This window comes from Babylonia areolata, chromosome 24, assembly GCF_041734735.1.
Source record: "Babylonia areolata isolate BAREFJ2019XMU chromosome 24, ASM4173473v1, whole genome shotgun sequence".
Lineage (NCBI taxonomy): Eukaryota > Metazoa > Mollusca > Gastropoda > Neogastropoda > Buccinidae > Babylonia > Babylonia areolata.
In genome coordinates, this window is record NC_134899.1 from 9,471,611 (window position 1) to 9,484,110 (window position 12,500).

The 12,500-nt window shown below is 44.8% G+C and overlaps 1 protein-coding gene and 1 non-coding gene across 2 annotated transcripts in view; both read right to left on the reverse strand.

Moving 5' to 3' along the window:
* LOC143299017 (uncharacterized) overlaps positions 1 to 12,500 on the reverse strand; it is a 76,974-nt gene that overhangs the window by 39,406 nt on the left and 25,068 nt on the right. The window lies entirely within an intron of this gene.
* Positions 10,249 to 10,367, reverse strand: LOC143299260 (5S ribosomal RNA). Its single transcript, XR_013057509.1, has one exon. It is a non-coding gene; the product is annotated as a 5S ribosomal RNA (ribosomal RNA).

The following is a 12,500-nucleotide window of genomic DNA, read 5'->3' on the forward strand; positions in this document are numbered from 1 at the left end:
TATTTTATTGTGCTGCGTTCCTATTCCTGTAAACATTTTCCATGTGTACCTCTCTCTCCGGAGAGGTCGCATTGTGAAGTTGGAGGCAAGAAAAGGCAAGGCAAGTCAAGGCAAGGCAAGGCAAGGCAAGGCGAGGCAAGGCAAGAATTCAATTTCAGGTACCCCTGGGGGTATTGAAACGTTGCATGCATATATCTTTTACACACCATGCAACAAAAATTTAATAAAAGAGTAATGTCGAAAGCTTTTTGAAAGAGCATATTCGAGCAAACGCGCAAATTGACATTAACGAGTTTGTTTTGTTTTGTTTTGTTGTCTTCCTTAGCAATGGACAACAATATTTTTTTTACTATCAATTAATTGGCAAAATTTTACTGATCAGAACTTCTTTTTGAAGAAACAAAGGATTTAAGTTTAACAAGACAACAGTACATCCTTCTGCCTTATCTTTCTCTTCTTCTTCTTCTCCGTGTGTGTGTGTGTGTGTGTGTGTGTGTGTGTGTGTGTGTGTGTGTGTGTGTGTGTGTGTGAAATTGAGAGTGAGAATGGGATGGAAAAGGAGAGAGAGAGAGAGAGAGAGAGAGAGGGAGGGAGACTTTGCCAGTTTAAACATTTATTTTTATGCCTGTCTGTTCTTCTATTTACGCGCGCGCGTGTTTGTTTGTTTCTGTTTGTTTGAACGTGTGTGTGTGTGTGTGTGTGTGTGTGTGTGTGTGTGTGTGTGTGTGTGTGTGTGTGTGTGTGTGTGTGTGTGTGTGTGTGTGTGTGTGTGTGTGTGTGTGTGTGTGTGTAAGGGTGTGTAAGGGTGTGTGTGTGTGTGTATTTGAGAGTATGTGTGTATGTGAATGTGTATGTGTGTATGTGCACACACGCGCGCGCGCGTGAGTGTGTGGGTGTTTACGTGTTGACACGCGCAATTTGCTTGCTTGTCCTTCAAAGGACAGGTTTGTTTTTGTTATTCTTACTTTCATCAACAGTTCCGGGTTCTGTTAAAAAAAAACAAAAAAAACAAACCCATTCCTTTCGTTGTTTTCACTCTCAGTCGGTGTCTCGCTCCATCGAACTGTTAGCAAGGCCCTTTCCTGATGATTATGTGTTACCCGTTTTAGACTCCAGCACAGTTGGTGGGGAGGGGGGGGGGGGGGGGCGGGGGGGGGGGGGGGGGGGGGGGGGGGGGGGGGGGGGGGGGGGGGGGGGGGGGAAGGGGTATTTCACAAGCCACTGTCTCCTCGCTAAGCTTGACTGGCTCTTCCGAAAAGATCTCGTGGCTACTCAGATTGCCGTCACCACCGCCGCTCCCTTCTGAAGTCTCCCCCCTTCGGGCTAACTGTTGTCTTGATAAATAGCGCAGGGTGGTTTCCAAAACAGGAGCAAAACATGTCCTTGTGTGTGTCTGCTTGTCGTGTGTTAGAGGGTTGGGGGAAGGGGGGTGTTTTCGCGTGTTTGTCTGTGTGGGAGGGAAGGGGGGGGTATCTCTTTCTCTCTCTGTCTCTGTCTCTGTCTGTCTCTCTCTCAGACTCTCTCTGTGACTCTCTCTTTCTCTCTCTGTCTGTCTCTGTCCCTCTCTCTCTCTCTCTCTATGACTCGCTCTTTCTCTCTCTGTCTCTATCTCTCTCTGTCTCTATCTCTCTGTCCCTCTCTCTCTTCTCTGTCTCTTTCTCTCTGTGTTCTTCTCTCTCTTTGTCTCTCTCTGTCTCTGTCTTTGTCTCTCTCTCTCTATGTCTCTTTCTGTCCCTCTCTCTCTGTCTATGTCTGTCTGTCTCTCTCTGTCCCTCTCTCTCACTGCCTCTGCCCCCCCTCTCTCTGTCTCTCTTTCTGTCTCTGTCTGTCTCTCTCTCTCTCCTTTCCTCACCACCCTTTTCTTCCAGCTTCCGTTCGCCTCATCTCACTTTTGTTTGTTGGACAGGTGTGGAACTGAAGATCGAACACACACACACACACACACACACACACACACACACACACACACACACACACACACACACACACACGAGAGAGAGAGAGAGAGAGAGAGAGAGAGAGAGAGAGAACGCTGGCTCGAACAGCAGGTATAATAAATCATATCTTGAACCAATCGCCGATACAGCCCAATGCCTGTGCGGAACTTCAAAACACAAGGAACGGCATGTCTCATACACTTACCCCTCCCCCTCCCCTCTCACCCCCCCACCCCCACCCCTCCCCACCTCAAAGACGATTTTCCAGGTGGGTAGACATTGATCTCGCCCTCACGGATGACATGTAGGTTAATTCGATGCAACTGATCACCGGTAAAGAATGAAAGAAAGACAAAGAAAGAAAGAAAGAAAGAAGAAGAAGAAAAAGAAAAAAAAACACACAAAAAAACAGGGGAATTTCAAGGCGGATATATCAATACCTCCTGTAGTACTGGGGTGTAGAATGATGAAGGGGAGTGTTGGGCGGGGGATGGGGGTGGGGGTGGGGGCAGGAGAGGAGGGTGTAGGGTGGTTGTGGTGGTGGTGGATGGGGGGTGGGTCTATGGATAGAGAGAGATTGTGGGGAAGGGAGAGAGGATGGGGGTGGGGTGGGGGAGGAAGGAAGGGAGGAGGAGTTTTAGGGGGAGGGGAAGGGGGGCGAAGAGAGGATAGGGGTGGGGTGGATGAAGGAAGGGAGGGGGAGTGAGGGGGTTGGGGGGGGCGGGGAAGCGGGTGAGGAGGGTTTAGGGTGGTTGTGGTGGTGGTGGATGGGGGATCTATGGATAGAGAGAGGTTGTGGGGAAGGGAGAGAGGGGGGGGGGAGGAAGGGAGGAGGAGTGAGGGGAGGGGAGGCTTGGGGTGTGTGTGTGTGTGGGGGTGGGGGAAGTGGAGAAGTATCGGATGCTCAGGTTGGGTCGCCGTGAGAAGAGAGCACACACACACACACACATAGAGGTGGTGACGGAGCGAAGGTGAGTTTCGGATCGTCGCTTCCTGCCGGTGAGCGCTGACCTGGAGACTCCCCTCTGGCACCTCTCTGTGACACTTCCCCAACTCCCCACCCACCTTCCGCCCCTGTCCTCCCCCCCCTCGCCCCCCCATCCCCAACCCCCGCCCCCACCACCCCTCCACCGCGCCCACCCGAACCCCAGCACCCTCCACCCAAACACACATCCTTCTTTGTTCCCTACCCACCCACCCCTCGCCCAACACCTTCATACCCGTCGTCACCCCCCCTCACCACCACTCAGTCCCCCCAACCCCCTACACCCCCCCCCAGCCCTCTCCCTCCCTTCCCACCAGCATGGGAATGAATGGAGAACGGAGTGTTGGTCTTGTTATTTGCATTGTGTTTGTGGAGTCATCGCTTTGGGAGGGTCCAGGCACAAAGAAGGATGAAGGGTGTGTCTTTGAAGACGTACCTCTCTTTCTTTCTTTTTTTTTTTCTCCCCTGTTCAAAGTCTTTGTCTGTCTGTCTGTGCTAACCATCTGTCTGTCTGACTCTCTCTCTCTCTCTCTCTATATATATATATATATATATATATGTGTGTGTGTGTGTGTGTGTGTGTGTGTGTGTGTGTGACAACAACAGTAGGCTCTTCATGTCTTACAACTTGTATTCTTAAAAAGCAGCAAATTTTCGCTGTAAAAACAGCTTCTTCAGGCAAGGGGACAGACAGTATGTTTTCTGCAAGGAGCGGTGCCCAGGACACGAAGAGAGTATATATATATATACATACACATTTCTATCTCTCACCTTCATCCTCCATCCCTCTGTTTCTCTCTATTGCTCTCTCTCTCTCTCTCTCTCTCTCTCTCTCAGTCACACCACACACACATACACACACACCCACACATACTCTCTCTCTCTCACTCACTCACACACACACACACACACACACACACACACACACACACACACACGCACACACACACACACACACACACACACACACACACACACACACACACACAACGTATGACATCAAAGAAAAATTGCTACGATCATGTCGAGCTTAAACGTTTCAACAGAGTCCACGAGGCCTGCTCATTTAAGTCTTTCATATTTCAAGTGGATGAAAGAATATACTTCACTGTTCAGTATAACCTCAACACGCTTAAGTTCAAAAGCCTAATTCACTCAGCAAAGTACAGTATTTAGGAAATGACGAGATGACGCTATGATGATTAATACATGATGATGATTTTACTGTTTTGATATGACACATGTCACAATGTTATCTACAGAAAAAAAACAACCCAGAAAGATCATACAGTATTTTTAGAGAAAAAGGTGGTGAGAAACAGAGAATTAGGAATATCTCTGGAATGATAGAAGAAAGAAGATATATGAATATCTCTGGAATGATGGAAGAAAGAAGATATATGAATATCTCTGGAATGATGGAAGAAAGAAGATATGAATATCTCTGGAACGATAGAAGAAAGAAGATATATGAATATCTCTGGAATGATGGAAGAAAGAAGATATGAATATCTCTGGAACGATAGAAGAAAGAAGATATGAATATCTCTGGAACGATAGAAGAAAGAAGGTATCTGAATATCTCTGGAACGATAGAAGAAAGAAGATATATGAATATCTCTGGAATGATGGAAGAAAGAAGATATAAATTTTGTATTTGTATTTCTTTTTGTCACAATAGGTTTCTCAGTGTGAAATTCGGGCTGCTCTCCCCAGGGAGAGCGCTTCGCTACACTACAGCGCCTCCCATTTTTTGTATGTTTTCCTGCATGCAGTTTTATTTGTTTCTCTGGAACGATAGAAGAAAGGAAATATATGGATATCTCTGGAACAATAGAAGAAAGAAGGTATCTGAATATCTCTGGATCGATCGAAGAAAGAAGATATAGAAGAAAGAAGATATCTCTGGAACGATAGAAGAAAGAAGATATATGGATATCCCTGGAATGTAAAAAGAAAGAAGATATGAATATCTCTGGAACGATAGAAGAAAGAAGATATATGAATATCTCTGGAACGATAGAAGAAAGAAGATATGAATATCTCTGGAACGATAGAAGAAAGAAGATATATGGATATCTCTGGAACGATAGAAGAAAGAAGATATATGAATATCTCTGGAACGATAGAAGAAAGAAGATATGAATATCTCTGGAACGATAGAAGAAAGAAGACATGAATATCTCTGGAACGATAGAAGAAAGAAGACATGAATATCTCTGGAACGATAGAAGAAAGAAGATAATTATATGAATATCTCTGGAACGGTACTAGAACTCGCTCCCCGTAAAGTCCCGAAGCGTCCAGAGAGTGGCACAGTCAATGTTCGCTGCTGGGGGTGGAGAATAAAGATAAGGTATGTGTGGGGGTGGGGGTGGGGTGGGGGGTACGGGGGAGGAGGTTTTTTTTTGGGGGGGGGGTTATAGCTCCTGAGGGTCATGGACACGTCAAGAGCTGGGAGGGGGATCCAGAGTTAGAGGATGTCGGGAAGGGGGCTACTCGCCCGACAGTAAGGTATAATGTCACAGTATACCCTTCAGTGTGTGTTGTGTGTGGTCACACGACACCTGTGTCAGGTCCTCTCCCCGCCCCTCACTCACTCTCGGACCCCCTACCTACCCGCATTTCGTGCCCCGGGAGATTTTTTTTTTTTTTTTTTTAATGTTCTCCCCATTTGCGTCGCGTTTCGTCTGTTTTGCCATTCATTGTTTTGGACTCTTTGAGAGAGAGAGAGAGAGAGAGAGAGAGAGAGAGTGTGTGTGTGTGTGTGTGTGTGTGTGTGTGTGCAGGTTTTGTTTCGGGTTTTGTCCATGTGTGACGTGCGGGTTTTTTTTTTTTTTAGAAGGAAGGCGTTGTTTGAACTTCTGTCTGTGTGTGTGATGATCATTGTTTTAGAAACCCCGCGCACCACACCACATATCACATGTCAGTGTACAAGTACTTGTAAGTCGTACTGTTGAAGCTGCCGACGCATTACGTAAAGTAGGTCTGGTAGAAATCATAGTACAAGGTGGACTAAGAATTAGTTGGGTGTAGATTCAACCTCGAAGGAGCAAAACATTTATCAAGAATATTTACATATGGCTATGATTGTATTGGTGCATATCTGTTATGCATATGTGGGTGTATGTGTGAATGTGTGTCTCCATGTTTTACATTTATCTTGCTTATTTATCATCATTGTTGTCTTTTTTATTTATTAATTTTTTTATTATTATCATTACGACTACTACTACTACTTTTCTATATTATAATTATTATTTATTTATTTATTTATTTATCTACGCTTATAGATGACTTTTTTTCTCAAGGCCTGACTAAGCGCGTTGGGTTACGCTGCTGGTCAGGCATCTGCTTGGCAGATGTGGTGTAGCGTATATGGATTTGTCCGAATGCAGTGACGGCTCCTTGAGCTACTGAAACTGAAACTGAAACTATGATTGTATTTGGTTTTCTCAGAAGTTTTATAGTGAGGGCTTCCTCTGCCAAAATGTCACATAAAGAACACACAGAAGATATAAATTCAAGCATGAAGAAATTCATCTGAACAGAGCAATAAAAGCCTCTCTTACAAGAATGTCAAATTCACATTTGTGAAGTAAAACTGTATCTCACAACCTCCAGATACACACATATACCCGTTCATGAAACACATTCATACCAGTTCATAAAGTTTCTTTACATTAACCTTAAATTCCTGATCAAAAATAGAAGAGAATGTGATGACAGAGAAAACACAATTTGCAAGGAACGTGGTATGATATCTGTTTGGGATAGATTATATTTGTGTTAGAATGACCGTAACATAATGTGATACCAAACAAGCTGATACAAGTAAATATCAGTCTTCGGTGTTTGGATTATTCCCTGTTTGGAAGTAAAACACAACGTAATTTAACTCACTCAGTACGGCCAGTCCTCTCTTCTCCTCTACACAGACCCCTCGGATGTCCTGTGGGTGTCTCAATGACCCAACCTTTAGCTTCCGTCGTCAGAAATGTGGTATTCTTTGTCAACATTCACCTCTTCAGTATAAGAGCCTTCCGCTTGCAATATTTTGATGATGGTAATTGGGGTGAAACGCTGTTAACGTCGTCTCTTTCGCCGTTCGTATGGAGAGAGTTAAGTCAAGTCATCAAATCCGGGTTGGGTGTGTAGTTTGTCCTTGTGTCCTGATCATACATGTTAAGTGAATGCCCGTGTATGGACACGCGCGCACGTGCCGGGGTGTGTATTTGGTTTCGGGAGGAGGGCGGCGTGTTTTTTTTATTTTTTTTTAAATTTTTTTTATAGAATTATCAGTAAGCAATCAAGCGTTTCAATTTACCGTCTGTGCTTCAGTCTAAATACAAAATATAATGCTTCACATTGTTGTAGACAGTGGAGCGATAGCCAGTTAAATTCTGATTCTTCACCCTCAGCCCCCCCCCCACGCCCCCCTCCACACACACACACACACACACACACACCCCACCCCTCCTTCATGGTGCTAGTCAGGGTACTAGTCTTTCAGATAGACGATAGAGTGATGTCCAAGATGCATGGCGTAGTTGAAAGAAACAAGACAGTTGTACCTAACTAAACTTTGTTTTCAGTATCAACGCCAACAATAACTACACTACTACTGGTACTACTACTGCTGCTACTACTACTACTACTACTACTACTGCTGCTGCTGCTGCTGCTGCTGCTGCTTGACAGAGAAAAAGATCTAGAAGTGGATGGAAGGGAACAGGTGGCGCTGTATTGTGGCGACACGGGCTCTCCCCGGAGAGAGCAGTCCGACTCTGTAATATCCGCTGGGACAAGGAAGTACAGATATGTACGTAGGTAGATCTGCAGATCAATGATTAAATAAAAATGTGCTGCCCCCCCTACCCCCCCATCCCTTCCCACCTCTCTCACTCTCTCTCTCGCTCTCTCTCTCGCTCTATCTCTCTGTCCGTTTGTCTGTCTCTCTCCCCTCCCACCGTTCCCTCTCTCCCTCATGACTCATCCCTTCCCCCGCATGCCTTCCAGAAAAAACGCTGTGTATTGGCAGACAAACAGATAAGCGATTAAACTTTCATGTGTATTCCCCTCGCCCCCCCCCCCCCCCCTCTCTCTCTCTCTTCTCCACTGGCTCACTTACTCTATATCACTCTCGCCCCCCCCCCCTTCCCTTATTCCCCTAACTACCATCCCTCCATCCATCCCCTCAAGACAGTACATTTTATATGCAGACAGACCGACAGACAGACAGATAGACGTGAACAATTAAACTTTCATGTACCCGATCCATACACCCACACACCCATCCCCCACCTCTCTCTCTCTCTGTCTCTCTCTCTCTAAGGGGCAATAGCCTATAAATGAATAGCCCATTCATTCATTCATTCATTCTCTCTCTCTCTCTCCATCTAAGGGGCAACAGCCTATAAATGAATAACCCATTCATTCATTCATTCTCTGTCTGTCTGTCTGTCTCTCTCTCTTTCTCTCTCTGTCTCTCTCTCTCCCTCTAAGGGGCAATAGCCTATAAACGAATAACCAATTCATTCATTCATTCATTCTCTCTCTCTCTCTCTGCCTGCATCTCTCTCTCTCTCTCTCTCTCTCTCTCTCTCTCTCTCTCTCTCTGCCTCTCTCTCCCTCTCAGGGGCAATAGCCTATAAACGAATAACCCATTCATTCTCTCTCTCTCTCTCTCTCTCTGTCTCTGTCTGTCTGTCTGTCTGTCTGTCTGTCTGTCTCTCTCTCTCTCTCTCTCTCTCTCTCTCTCTTCCCTCCCTCCCTCCCTCCCTTACTTCCTGTCTCCCTTCCCGCAGTGAGCAGTAAACAGTTTCCCTGAACCCCGACAGCAGTCTCCAGTCGCTCTGTTTTTTTTAGCGGGGACCTACTGTACAGGTAAAAGGCCTGTGATGATTTCCTTTCCACTGAGTTCACTCCGTGCCGCCTGCCCCTCCCTCCCCCCCACCCCCCGCCCCCTCCCTCGTCCACCTGTCCTGTCACCTGGCAGCCACGGTTGTGGTGACACTCTTGGAGAACAGATAAGGGACCAAAAAAAAAAACCCCCAAAACAACAAAAACAAACAAACAAACAAACAAAAAAACAGAAGAAAAAAAACCCTATCAAAGTACACACAGAAAAAGAGTTAATTTTCACGTTTCCTGTTATTCAGGTCTGTGCAGGTTTTCACAAAGGGCGCAAAACTGCAGTGCGGGGATTACCACAATACCACCATGCGGCGTGTTCCTTCACGGCAGTTGTTTTCATTTGTCACGCGCCGCGGACGCACGTGCGTAGTAGACTCATATACACACTCACGTACACACGTATACACAAACACACATGTACACACACACGTGCACACACACACACACGCGCGCGCGCGCCACGCACACAACGAACAAACACTGCACACGCACACACTCAGTAGGTGCACAAAATATGGAGAAACAAGAGAGGCAAGGCCTTCAAGACTCACTTGTGATACACTTAAAAAAAAAAAAAATCCAAGTTTTTTATGTATTGAGTATAATTTCAAAATGTAATGTTTAAGATGAGAAAGATCAGTTTAAAGCAAATTAAGTCCCCTAGCATTAATTACAGAGTAATTTCCCTTTTTTTTTTTTTTAACTATCTGCACCAAAACGTTTGCAAAATAAATAAAACTTCCATGCTTAGCAAAAGAAGTTCCTGTTTGAACAAAAAAAAATGATAATAATGACTGCTCTTGTTGTTGGGTCAGAATATCAGATCAAAGTGCCAAGTTTAGAGAATACAAAAAATATGAATATAACAGTAAATGCAGTTTGCATATAATTAGGCTTCATTTTTTATATTTTTTTGTGCCCATCCAGAGGTGCAATATTGTTTTAAACAAGATGACTGGAAAGAACTGAATTTTTCCTATTTTTATGCCTAATTTGGTGTCAACTGACAAAGTATTTGCAGAGAAAATGTCAATATTAAAGTTTACCACGGACACACAGACACACAGACACATACACACACACACACACACACACAGACAACCGAACACCGGGTTAAAACATAGACTTACTTTGTTTACACAAGTGAGTCAAAAACAACAATTATAGCAAATTTTTTACAAATTTCTGACGTTAAGGTTTTCGACATTGATTCGGTTTTGCGCGCATTCGAACGAAAAGTTTGGACAGCAAAAAAAAAACAAGAACACCAACAACAGTTTCAGTTTCAGTAGCTCAAGGAGGCGTCACTGCGTTCGGACAAATCCATATACGCTACACCACATCTGCCAAGCAGATGCCTGACCAGCAGCGTAACCCAACGCGCTTAGTCAGGCCTTGAGGAATAAGGAATGCCAACAGCACCCGGTGTTCCCAGGCGGTCAGCCATCCAAGTACTAATCGGGCCCGACGTTGCTTAACTTCGGTGATCGGACGAGAACCGGTGTTTTCAACGTGGTATGGCCGTTGGCAGATTCGAACCAAGGATGTTCGAATCGAGAATTAGTGGTTTTATCCACCACGCTGACGCGGCTTCAACAACAACAAACAAACAAAAACAAAAAAACAACGGGATAATGCTTTACAATTTAGCTCTTAGAGTGACATTGTGAAATCCTTCCGTATAATATTCAATGTTGACATCTGCTGTTGCCTGTAGTATTTGACTTAATGCTCTAAAAGCGAAATTCAGTAAAAACGTAAATGCATTTGTGGCGAACACTTTGCAGCGTAGTGCGATTTCCATGACTTCCCCCAAGATCTCAGCCTTTAAAGACACACGTTATCATGGACGACTCTGGGAAACCAGTGTCAGATCGAGCTCGATCAGTTGAAACATCGAAACCACTGGCGCATAGTCCTTTTTACTCACATCTTTAAATGATAGTATTGCAGGTGAAACGATAAACCGAGGTCCTGTGTGCAGCGAACATTTTGCGAACGTCAAAAAGAACCCATGACAATAAGACAGTTCTCTGGCGATTTTTTAAAAAAAATTTTAAATTTTTTTTTAAAGTAAACCCTTTTGTAACAGTACTCGTAAATAGGAGGAAGGTGGCAGAATGGTTAAGACGCTCAGCTGCCAATACAGAGAGTCCGTGAGGGTGTGGGTTCGAATCCCGCTCTCGCCCTTTCTCCTAAGTTTGACTGGAAAATCAAACTGAGCGTCTAGTCTTTCGGATGAGACGATAAACCGAGGTCCCGTGTGCAGCACGCACTTGGCGCACTGAAAAAGAACCCATGGCAACGAGAGTGTTATCCTCTGGCGAAATTACGTAAAATGAAATCCACTTTCATAGGTACACAAATATGTAAGCATGCACTCAAGGCCTGACTAAGCGCGTTGGGTTATGCTGCTGGTCAGGCATCTGCTCAACAGATGTGGTGTAGCGTGTATGGATTTGTCCGAACGCAGTGACGCCTCCTTGAGAAAGTGAAACTGAAACTGAAACTCGTAAAACAAATACGCCTGCAGACAGGACAAACAGGGGATGGGTGGCGTTGCACAGCGGCGACGCAAAGAGACCGAATTTCACACAGAGAAAGTTGTAGTGACAAAACGTAAGGTAACACATGCACAGCGCGACACATCAATGCATCAAAGCCTTGAAAACGAATACTAAGCTTTTGGTTATTTGCAGTTCTCGATAAATTTTCTCAAGGCCGGACTAAGCGCGTTTGGGATACGCTGCTGGCCAGGCACCTGCTTAGCGGATGTGGTGTAGCGTATATGGATTTGTCCGAACGCAGTGACGCTTTCTTGAGTAACTGAACAGAACTGAAATGATAACTGATATATTTATCAGCTTCTTCTTTCTTCTTCTGCGTTCACTCGTATGCACACGAGTGGGCTTTTACGTGTATGACCGTTTTTACCCCGCCATGTAGGCAGCCATACTCCGTTTTCGGGGGTGTGCATGCTGGGTATGTTCTTGTTTCCATAACCCACCGAACGCTGACATGGATTGCAGGATCTTTAACGTGCGTATTTGATCTTCTCCTTGCATATACACACGAAGGGGGTTCAGGCACTAGCAGGTCTGCACATATGTTGACCTGGGAGATCGTAAAAATCTCCACCCTTTACCCACCAGGCCCTGTCACCGTGATTCGAACCCGGGACCCTCAGATTGACAGTCCAACGCTTTAACCACTCGGCTATTGCGCCCGTCATTTCTCAGCAATAGTTCGAAATGGAACGATTCCTGTTCTGTTTAATAGTCGAAAGATAACGAAGTATGTGTTTGGTCACCTATGACATTTCCTTTCTTTGATCATTGAAGATCGGACCACCTCGAAGGCTCTACTAGAACTGTATTTATAGCCAACCTCTTGGGAATAACTGTGTAGCATTTGGTTATCAATAACTTCGAAAATAAAGCTTGCTGTCTTTCGTTATTGATTATTTTACATTTGGTTATCTTTTTATTCTCAGGATTAATGTTTAATAAAATTCTCGAAGACAGTATTCTGTCTTGGTGTCCGTTGACAGCAAACTTTCTCACACAAATATTTGAACACGTCACAAGCTTTAGGATTTAAGTTTTCAAAACCTTTCAGTGTTTGTATTTTTCACCGATAGATACGATTAACCAACTGTTTAC